This window comes from Thunnus thynnus, chromosome 23 (assembly GCF_963924715.1).
Source record: "Thunnus thynnus chromosome 23, fThuThy2.1, whole genome shotgun sequence".
Lineage (NCBI taxonomy): Eukaryota > Metazoa > Chordata > Actinopteri > Scombriformes > Scombridae > Thunnus > Thunnus thynnus.
In genome coordinates, this window is record NC_089539.1 from 10,860,094 (window position 1) to 10,872,177 (window position 12,084).

The following is a 12,084-nucleotide window of genomic DNA, read 5'->3' on the forward strand; positions in this document are numbered from 1 at the left end:
TGCAATTTCCTGTGAGTTCAGGCACTGAATGAATACAAGATAATAATTTCACTTTAATGTGGTTAGAGACATAAATAGATCTAATCTTGGAAGGAGGATTAAGATGAGGGTAAAGTATTTGATCTTCATACACCAGAGGTTATCTCAGGTAAAGTACAAGTGCGGTTAGCTTCCATAAAAATTCTGACACAGAGTTAAACTTCTGTTCATTTTCATTACAAAGACAAGTACCTTTTTCTTATACTTGGCCACCTTCACCTCAATATCATAGTGCTCATCATCCACTGTGTCAATCTTTTAGTGCAAATCCTTACAGAGCTCCTGTGAAGAGAACAGACACGGGCTTCTTTAAACCACGGCGCAGTGCTGAAGGAAAGAGGAAACAGAAATCAAAAGAAAGAAAGGAATGATTCATCATAAAATGGCGTCTAAAAGCCACGGCTTTAAAATTTCACTCAGCCATCAACTAGACAGGTGGCAGGATGTCTTTTAAAATGGATTTTTGGAAAGTAAAGTATACAGCAGAGTGAGAGATGCTGTTTGTCTGAGGAACACATGGGGAACAGTTGTGGCAGAAAACTGTCTGTTTGATATTACAGAGAGAGTTTATCCACATATAAGACTACTTTAAGCCATTCTGGACATGTAGGCACAAGGATTGAGGCACACAGCATATCTAGAGTCTTGCGTGGAGCACTTAACTGGCTGGCTATTCAGTGTCTCTCAGTGTTTTAATAAGACTTGACGATTGATGACAAATCACAAAAGCAAATGCAGTATTCTGCAAAGAACAATGCAGATACCCCCCTCAAGTCAACAAAGACTCAAGATAGACACCTGATTGCCACAAGAATCTGAATCAGGTTTACAAACCTAGACATTTATATGCTAATGTAATCTGCAACACAAAATATATTTGGAAAGAAACATAAGGCGTCTGAATTATGTTTTTATCAACATGATGAGGAAATGTTTTTAGTGAACAAAATTCTTCCAGAACATATCTGGGTAACACTTTACAGTACTTTAATTCCCCTTATTTAGCTATAAACATTACATGAATGGTTTATAACACACTACAATATAGTTGTAAGCACTTAGAATGTCCTTATATGTGCTTATAAATATATCATTGTGTGTTATAAACAACAAGTCCTCCAAATTAAGAGACAAAATACATCATTTGACCATGTGCATGCCACAGCAACACACAGGAGCGTTTTCTAATCTGGTGCTCTTATTATCAGTAATCATCAGGACAACATACTTTGTGCTTTCCAAAACCATTACAAATCACCTTTAAAAAATAATGATGTTTAATGATGCGACAACACTGTGGTTAAAGCCTGGTTAGGTTTAGGCATAAAAACCACTTAGGTTTAGGGAATCGTCATTGTTTGGGTTAAATGATCACTTTGTTAGAGAAACATGTGGTGTGGGTTAAAGTTACTGTGTCTTCAAAGTTAAGTGACCATCGTCATGGCTACAATAATAACCACTGGGTTAAGGTTAGGGGATGATTGCAGTTACGGTTTTGAAAACTGTCCCAACTTGCCTCTGGAAATGTGACACTCGCAGTTGGAAATGGGAGACAAACAGCAGTCTCATGTGGCAAACTCCACTGTTGGGTTATAGCCTCCCACCAGCCCTCCTCCTCTGAATGTTGAAAATTGGAAAACTTTTATATACGTCAACTGAACTACACCACTGCTCCGGGTCATAATTACTACGGCTGTTATATGTATACAGTATATATACATATATATGTCCTTTTTGGCAACTGACATTACGACCTATTGTGACATTTTTCTTGGGAGGATAGTCTCGTTATAAACCATTTATTAAATGTCTGTATACTGCTGATAAATGCTAACCAGGGGGACTTAAAGAAAAGTGTTACCCATATCAGCAAAATGTTCACTGACATCATATTTCATTTATTTTTCTACAATACTCTTGCAATTCAATATGCATTTGTAGCGACTTAAGCATGATACATATTTATTATAATTCTTTTCAGGCATTCACAGCACTGTTAAGATTAGGGAAAGATGTGGTACTTGGTTAAATATTGAAAAAGGCAAAAATGATTTGAAGCCTGAGTCATTATAACAAGTACTGCAACTGAATCCACGATCTTTCCCTACAATTTGTTCAGAAAACATATTTTTGAAAAAGACACTGGACTGATGCCAACATAGTGAAATAAACCCATCCTGAAATATTTGTAGTAATATGTTATTATGCTATGCTGGAGTTTTTATGTGTTTAACGTTTTATTTGAGATGGCTTCAACTTCTTTGAGACACAGAGTTGCTTTCAACCAATATCCGTGCCCTCTGTGCGGAGTACAAAGACACCATATGTGCCAGAAATGGAAATGAAAGACAGAAATTATCATATGACACTGCATGTTAAATTAGATGAATAATCTATTGCATTTGACAAAAAAAGGGTCTTTACAAAGCACTGTCAGTTTAATTTTATTCAGTCATACTATAATGTTTTTTTCTGTCAAGGCAGTCAGTCTTCTCTATCTCACTAGAGAGTTTGAGAGCACTTACTTTATCAGTCCGTCTGCAACCTTAAGTTTCTGCTCCACGACTGAGGCCTCAGCTCTTCTTAACTGCTTTCCATGTTGATAAGCCAAGTTTATAGTGCATAGTGAATAGTGAACACTATTTATTCAGCACACAGCGCTTTTGCACTTTGATTCCAATGCACAAACATCCATTAGACCCACAATATCAGTGGATTACCCTTCAGTGATAGCCTGCAGGGATGTAACCCCGCAAAGATAGGTTATTTGGATATGAACAAATAATGCACACGTAACAGGCATCTGAATTGGAGCAGTAGTATTTTTTTATTTTTCCTCACAGCATGGAACTGTCACAACACTGCAGATAATTGCAAGCAAAAGTCCCCTCGGACTTAAGTTGCTGTGACGACCATTTTATCCCAAAAATCTCTAAACAGTAGGCAGTATGTCAGAGTCTATTGCCAGACCTGCTGGCAAGGGATACACTGTTTTTCAAGTGAAAAAATTGCTTTTTCATTGTATTATTGTGTTAGTTACTGTAATCTCTTCACTTTCCCTCTGTAATAATGAACAGAATCACAAACCGTATATTAAATAATTTACCATTAACTATTTAGCATTGTTTTAATTGTTTTAATAAAAGCATTAAAACTGGAGAGTCAGATACTATATGTCATATAAATGTATGTACTGTTCACTTTACCCTGTATTTAGTATTGCTGCTATGGTGGTCTGAAAGCTTATTTTAAATTTGACTTAACTCTTACCAGAGTTTTCAACCACATCTGAGCTCCATAAAACACCAATACAGTAAGTGGACTTGAGATAAGATTATTTTGTAAAACTATTTCAGAGACTAAAAATTAAGTTCAACTTAATTTAAAAGTTTAGTTAGCCGAGTCTCATATGTTTATGTTCATGGTTATTTATTTGCAGTTGTTACTTTAGCACATACAGTAAAGATGTGTCAAATTAAAAAAAAAAAAAGATGTGATAATAGTCTGATGCTGGCATATTTTGAAGGATTATTTTTGGGTGGTAATTCTTTGGGTGATTGATAGTGAGTGTGACATAGTGACTGTTACATAATGCAAACATGGACACTTAAGACAATTACGCAATTAAACAAAAACTGTGACGGAATAAGGTTTTAATAAGAGTAAGTATTTGTACTGAGTTACTTTCCTCCTGTTTCACACAGCTTTTTCGGGATGGCAATGTCAGTCAGCTAGTCCACTACTTTGGTCCAGACTGAAATATCAGCAACTATTGGATAGAATGCCATGAAATTTTGTCAAGACATTCATGTTCCAGAGGATGAATCCTACTAATTGGTGGTCTAGCAGATCAATTTTTTTACCTATTCAGTGAAATATCTCAACATCTATAAGATGGGTTGGAACAAAATTTGGTTCAAATATTCACGTTCCCTACAAACTGAATTGTAATAACTGTGCTGATCCTTTAACATTTATCTAGCACCTTCATCAGGTCAAAATTTAAAGTTGTGAGTACTTTGGTTTATGACCAAATACTCATGACAACCATACAGCCTCAGCTATACTTGGTGTTTAGAGCTAGTTAGCAAATATTAGCATGCTAACAGGTGCCGCATTGCCGGATTTTGTGTGAATGTAAAGCTTCTTCCTGTCCGCTGTGGCCTCTCTGCTCTGCGTGTGTGTAGCTTAGCCTCGCCCTTGGTCAAACAGACACACAGACCTGCAGCTCTTTATACATCCATGACACAGAGACAGAGAGCAGAACAGAGCAGAGGAGAGAGGCGGGAGACAGTGATGTAACCTGGTTGCTACGCTATGAGTCCTGACCTCACACCTGAGGGCTGTTATAGGCTGGGGGCTACACATCCACGCCCAGAAGAGTCCCGAACAAAGCAAAATAATAAGAAAATACAGGCAGAAGGCAGGGACTCTGCAGACAAATACACCGCCACACACTTCTAGTAGATCTAGTGATGATTGAGAGGGATTACATTTGTTTTAGTCTATGCATTGTTTTTTAGGAAAATCCTGCATAGTATACCTTTAAGGAGAAGACTGATTGAAATGCACTACAGTGTGACAGGCAGACAATCACCCCTCAGACATGTGTTCCTTGTGAAGATTTCCTGATGGAGAGCCAACACAGTGCAATAAGCAGTCGGCTGGCCTACATGCACAGCTGTGGCATGTCATGCAGGGCACCATATGGCATTTATTATAAGATCATGAGATTTGATTATGTGTTATTAGATTACATGTTGTAAGATATCTGCGTTTTGATGAATGAAAATCAGTTGTAGGACATAATTAATGTAGCAAGGGCTATAATAGCATTGTTACATCACAATTTAACTATGATGAGGACAGTTCACTATGTTAACATAATGTTAATACTGTATGTATAGCAGTGACCTTTTTTTCCTATTAGTGTCTATATAACACAGAGCATTGATCTTCACACATGCTCAGAGCAAGCAACCAATATCAATACATGTTTGACCCATAAATGGTTACGAGCAGCTCTAATTTCACATACATCACATTGATTGAAGGAGCCGTTGGCTGAGGCAGCACTGATTATCAGGATGTAATTGTATTAGAGTCCCATGGCCATACACTCGTATCCTCTCCTACATGCTGACCCCCACCCCGGCTGTATCTTGTCCTGTGATTTCTACAGAAAATGCTATTACAGCTGCCTCTCCAGGGACCTGATCGACAAGGTCCTCACGGTCTCAGCTCGGGATAAAAACAGCTGACCTCGTCTCCCTCATCACACGCAGAGATGAGGGTACCTGAAAGGGGGGCAAAAGTTCATCCTGCCGGTTAATAGGGTCTTTGGATGAAATCATGTGTATGATACAAATAAAAAAAAGTGAAGGCGAAGAGGTAGAAGTTTTAAAAAAGATCCTTTGATTTCCCCACTCCTGATTTCCACTGTGTTTTTCCTACTTGTGTGGCCGATTGCCCTTCAGATGTTTTGAAGGAGAACATTAACTTGTAGGAAATAAGATTACATGCTGTAATTGAGGCTTAGAGAACATAAAAGTGTTCCAGCTATGGTGTCTGCAGTGACGAGGTGGCTGAGTAAAGAGGCCGTCCGCCTTAATGTCACCAGTGTGACATTACATGCAGGAACTGAACTTGTGACCTTCACTGTGACACATTGTTTTGCTGGTTTTGGTGGCCTTATTAGCTCCCCTGAGCTAAAACACATAGGTACGACTGCACACACATACACACACACACGCACACACACACACATACACACACACGTACACACACACACCAAGCTGTGCACTGTATGTCACAATGTCACAGACCAGGATGCAGCTATCTTGTTAGAAGGTTAGAACACATTACACAGAGCCTCCTGACAGGAACTCATTTTTCTCTTTTTCACACAAATACAGATGCACACACACAGACACACACACGCACACACATACACACACACACACAAAAGCATCTCAGGTTGCAAATGAATAAGAATCAGAAGGACAGCAGGGGAATGAAGTCAATGCACCATTTTACAGGCAAACGATCTGACACCAATAAAATGCAGCTTTATTGGGAGAATTTCTCGCTTAAAATATGAAGGAAGATATGAGCTGTGACCTCCTGGAACAGAGAGAGAGGTGCAGCTAACACCAGCCACATGTACACACGTACTTGTGCGCACACACACACACACACACACACACACACACACACACACACAAACACAAAAGCGAATCAGGTGAGCACGAACACTTGACCTATTTGTATTAATCATCACTGATACATCTCAATGAAAGAGATGCCCACTAGACAATTAACTCTAATATCATCCAAAGTATATTCAGCTTTGATTATTACAAAACCACTTGAAACATGAAAACAGAACACTCAAAGAATAATTGCATCTAGTTTAATGACACTTCATTACCCCATAACTTACTTCAGAGAGGCTATTCTGCACCAGAGGAAGTATTAAGTTGTGAAGTCGACTACAGAGAAAGGGAAGATATTTATTATATTTGGGTGAGTGATTTATGAGCAGATGCTGACCTGCACTTAGAGCAGCTTCAGGGGAGTTCATATTATTGTGGAGAGACAAGGCTCTTGCACTGCATGTGATTCGCTCAGTGGAGGATTCTTGCTGGGGAGTGGGGGAGCTAACTTAGTGGCAAATAGCACACTAGTTATATGGAAGTTTTATGACATGTCATCATCTGTATTGGGATATACCAAGGATACATAAATCTACTGAGTTTGTATGTAAAGTCGTCCTTAAGTTCTTAGTAACCACTAGTGATTTACTGAATTTGTTTGCACCATTAAAATGTAACAATGATGATAGCTTTTGGCTGAAGTGCATCCATTTCTGTCCACAATAAATAATAAGAAGATCCATGACTGCTGGTGTTGTGTTTGTTTCATCCTTGCCACAACCGTGCACCCGGTACTCTGTTCAAGACTTGGAGCTGTGCCCGCTGCTACTTTTTACTATATCACCATTAAAACGTACAAAATGTCAAACTAGTCAAGACTTCAATAATGCTAGGAAACATCTCTTGACATTAACCAATTAACAACAATAAATTATGTAAACAGGAAGTCACTGTAGAGTGAAAAGCTGCAACATTATTACCAAACATAACTGTTTTAAGAGATAAGAAAATTATAATTAGCACTCCAATCTTTTGTAAGGGTTTGCATTACTTTATTTATTCCTGTTTACATCATTGATTGCTTTTAATTGGGTTGCGCTACGCAAGCATTTGTAAATTCTTTCCTAAATTCTTAATAACAACTAGTGATTTACTAAATTAGTGGCATGACATTTTATAACTTAAGGTATATTGTGTTATTTTTGTGAAATGCACTTTAAAATCTTCCCAGTTCACCGTTAAACAGCATTTTGATGAAGTGTCAGGTCAGATGTATCCACCATATTCCATGTTACCTCTCTAATTTAAAATGTTATAGGTTCGCAAGCTAACATTAGTTTTGTCAGTTGGTTCAGTTAGCTATGTAACAGGCAGTTATGGGGAGTGCATATTTAGTAACAACTAATCTCTCTATATATGTACAACAATTAGTTTGTGTGGTGCGACTTGTTTTAATGTGGTGATATTCTGATTAGCTGGTGATCTGACTTTTTCAAAAACCTGGCTCCAGTGCGAATGTTGCTAGAAGATGAACTATTGACCAGACTCAGACAGGTCAGCATGGCAGGGATCAAAGTTCAACACACTTGAACATTCGGTTCACTGCAGCTCCACGTAGTGTATGCACACATCAGCATAGGACCACTGCCAGATAAAAAAAGTCACATACACATCAACAAAGGAGGCATGCACTGGAGATGAATGTTTTTCAAAATGAATGTGAATGTCCCTTTAGCCTTTACGCCCCCCCCCCCCCCGCTCATATTTGTCACATCAAGGTGCAACATGGCAACACACGTGGCCAAACTGGTGTCCTGAATTCAGGTTAGCTACAAACAGAATTTTAAAATCAAGCACATTTATTTTATATGGCTCATTATAACATGTGCTACTTCTCCTAACTATGCAAGCTGCTCTTATTTGGAAAATATCCAGATCCCCCCCAGCTCAGTGTCTTACCACATGAAAACAGGCCAGGGAACCAGAGCGAGAGCAAGGGTCAATATCTTTGGCAGGATGATCAGCCCACCTCACATCCGTTACAAAATCTACCCCCCTTATGCCCATCTCTAAAGACAACACTGGCTGTTGATGTGCTTATGGTCAGGTGGTGCAGTTGTAAAGCCTCATAATTGTTTAATGGTGCGTTTTATGTGGCTACACTGTGAGTCAGTGTAGCCTAAAGACTCTGAATTCCAGACGATAACACGTTGGGTTCAGTAATGTGAGGTTAATCATAGATGGATATTAAGTCACTGTTGGCTACATGCTGCAGCTTAAGGTGTGTGCAGCCCTGGGGGAGGAAGAGCTTCCCGCCTGTCTGTCTTACTCAGACTGACCTTGCTGTCTGAGCACAAACAGACATCAGAAGGGACGGGGATCAGAAGGGATGGGGACATGCTGTTCCCCCGCAAAATACAACACACGATTGCAAATGAGCTTGAGAAGACGCTCATGCCTATGCACACATATACACTGAGACACACAAACTTATTGTACACACACAAAAGATTCGCTGAGGTAGGAATCCACACAAAGCTTTGTTCTATGATCAAAAATAACTGTTCCACGACTATCTGCGCGCACTGATGCAAAGTAACCTGATACTGTCCCATAACACTACTCTGCATGAGCTGAACAGGCCCCCGTAGACAGTCCCCAGACATGCCAAGTCACATACACACACATTCACACACACGCACACACACAGAGTCACAAAACACACACACATGAACATACAGACACAAACATGCACATTCAAAGACAAAAATCTATTAAGCCCTTAATACACAACAATTTTTAAAATTAATATCCTAATTTCTAAATTTAAAATCACTTCTGTGTAAAATACTACAGTATATGCAGATTATATAACTTTATTTGTTTACTTAGAGGATTCACAGGTTTTGTTGATTATGCAAAGTGTTTGTTTACTAGGGAAGAAAACTCATTACCTGTTTAGGTTTATTTTTTATTTGTCACATACACATTATACAAGGAAATGGCAGTGAAATATTTTCCCACTGTGCCTCCTCCAAGTATGCAAAAAAACACATTATCTATAAAATATTTTAAAATAAGAATTTATAGAAAAACAGGTACAAGAAAATTGTAACCGACAGTACAAATTTGAGCATAAACCAAAAAAATATTGAAAAGGTGGCTTCATGTTGTCTTGAGTAATATAAGCTTATTTGGACAAATAAAGACCAGGACTATACTGTGTGTGTACTCATTCATCTAGCTGGTTGATCATTGGGATCTGTACTCACTGAAGTGGAAGCCTGTGAAGACGTGTGAAACCACACAAAAACAGTACACGGCTGTATAAATAGCCTGTAATCATCACTTCAGATTAAGCCGCAGGTGTTTGAGAGTTAAAAGGAAACGGTAATACTCTTCAGAAGGCAAGTCACTTTAGATATACTAACATCAACTTTGTGAGATAGTAATCAAATATGAATATGACTTTTCCCACCTCTACGCCTGAAATGTAAATATGCACTATCAAAGAATTGATATTGGAATATTTTTTAAGGAGACTTCTCATAAATATCTATGAGATCTGTTTCCTTTTCTTCCTGTTTTTAATGACTTGTTCAAAATGACTGTAATTGATCAAAGTAGAAGAGATTGTGCTACAACAATGCCTTGAAACAATGCGACACTGGCAGATTGAATAACTGTAATACAGAATATTCCAATATAGTACTCCATTACCTTGGCAAAAAACTAAAGAGTGACAACTAAATAGTCTAATGTAGTCTGATAGTCGAATCCAGTGGTTCCCAAATGTTTTCTCTCATGCTCCTGTTTGGAAGCTGAAAAAAATGTCATGTCCCAACCCCCTAACATGTAAGCTGATTGCTTTTTTATCAACTACTAACAAAGACAAACCCACAGTTGTAATTAACAACTTCAGTCATGACTGCATTCCATTTACGTTTGCAGGGTCCTCATTTTGTGCTTGTTGGCGTTAGTGGCATTGCTTACTGGGATACTGACAGTAAATGGAACAGAGCTGTCATTAATGTTATTAATGACACCTGTGCTTTTCCTACTCTGACAAATCAAAATGGTGGCTGTGTAAAAGGCCCATATTGTCACAATAGGAGCTTGTTAAAGTCTGATTGAAATACCATTATAGGCACCATGAACCTGCATGTTTCCCATTAGTTTCTGTTGTGCAAATGAAAAATGCAAGTAAAAACTAAAGTGCCTAAACTACCACTTAAGGCTTCCCTCTTATACTGACATTGAATCTGAGAGTAAGATATGTTTCTTCATATTTTATTTTTGAGTGATGTGTTAGCTTGATGAACATCTCCTGAATAAATCTTACAACCAACTTGAGAGCCTTGCCAGCATCATAGCACTCTTGTTTATGGTTCCCTAGTGAGTCAAATTCATTCAGCTTAAGCTCTGCCCCACATTTTCCCCTCTGGTCATTCCTGCAATGCCTCGATGCACTCCTAGTTTGGCAACAGTGTAGTCTAAACTACATAGTAATATACACGAATGTTTATGCACATCTCATGCATGATGCTTGCCACATCTCATCCCCCATGTATACATTGATCTGTCCAATTAATGAGAAGATGTCCAAAAGTATTAATTACAAATTAAAAATACTCATAATTAGAAACACATTTGAAATTACAGTATGAACTGCAAGATGATATGTGCATCCATCTGGTAATCCCATGTGGGCTGGAGATGCATGAATGCATGACACTGAAATAGATTAAATTAAAAAGTCTCCCTCTCTCTCTCGTCTACACACATACACATACTGTACATCACACCCACACAGGCTCATGTATCAGAGTAAAAGAGTTAAGCCCTCTAATCAGGCTCTGGAATCATGGCGTAAACTAGAAGCCTGCGGCTTGGCTCTCATACATATGAGCTATTAGGTTAATCCTGACCATGAGGTAGAGGGAAGATTTGACGTGTTGTCAGGTGCAATGGAGGCGACTAAGGCCTCATTCAAATCTCTAGTCTGCGTGATGCAGCACTGATTATCTCCCTGTGTTCTTTCTTAACGACGACAATTGCACACATTGTCAGGAGATAATAATGCAAGTTTACTTTGGGACTTTGGGAAAGAGAAACTCATGCAATAAGTCGTACAGCTCAAAGACGAGATGGTTCTACACTTGAGCCCAATAACACGGCTCAGTTATTTGTTTGGATTTATTCAGAGATGCAACCAGATATGAGTGTGAAGAGAAATGCTGCATGACGGTGAATCAGGTTATGCAAATGATGCACAGTAATAATATGATTTAACATCCCTTCTCCCCATCCATACCTTAGACTTGTCTAACGTGTTTCTAATTTTAATTAGATTGGATTTACATAACGATTTCCCATTAACTGGGTCCCCCATGACCCCTCGCTTATGGCACCAACTGGTTCCCCAATCCCCAAACACACACACACATAGTCTGTCTCTCTCACCATTACTTTGAAGTCTGTGGGCGGTCTGACTACTTAGCAACACCAGGAGTGTTCCGTCAACACACAGAACAAGTCTGATAATACAGCTGTACAAAAACGTTGTCAGGAAGTGTTAAATCATCGAATTGAGACAGCTATTTCAAGCAAAAGCTGCATGTGTGAATTTTAATGGTCACCTCATAAGAATTTCTAAGAATGTGCCCTGTGTGGCTGTTCCTTCAAAGTAAATGCTGCTCAGTCTAAAGGTACAATCTGCAATTTATTTGGCTAGATGTGGATACATGTAATGCAAACATGGAAATTGTTTTCAATATTTGATCCAGGAATGAAATTAATGATGCTACAGCTATATATTAGTTGGTATTAGTAGTGATACATATGTAAATTAAAGTAAATATATAGTAGTTGTACAGCTCATACTGTATTT

At 38.5% G+C, this 12,084-nt stretch overlaps 1 long non-coding RNA gene across 1 annotated transcript in view; it reads right to left on the reverse strand.

Annotated features, from left to right (window-relative positions):
• Positions 1–230: 230 nt before the first annotated feature.
• The window catches only part of LOC137176219 (uncharacterized), a 35,437-nt gene continuing 23,583 nt past the window's right edge, over positions 231–12,084 (reverse strand). Inside the window, exon 3 of the long non-coding RNA XR_010925827.1 lies at positions 231–321. This is a non-coding gene — a long non-coding RNA (uncharacterized lncRNA). The remainder of the gene's footprint in view (positions 322–12,084) is intronic.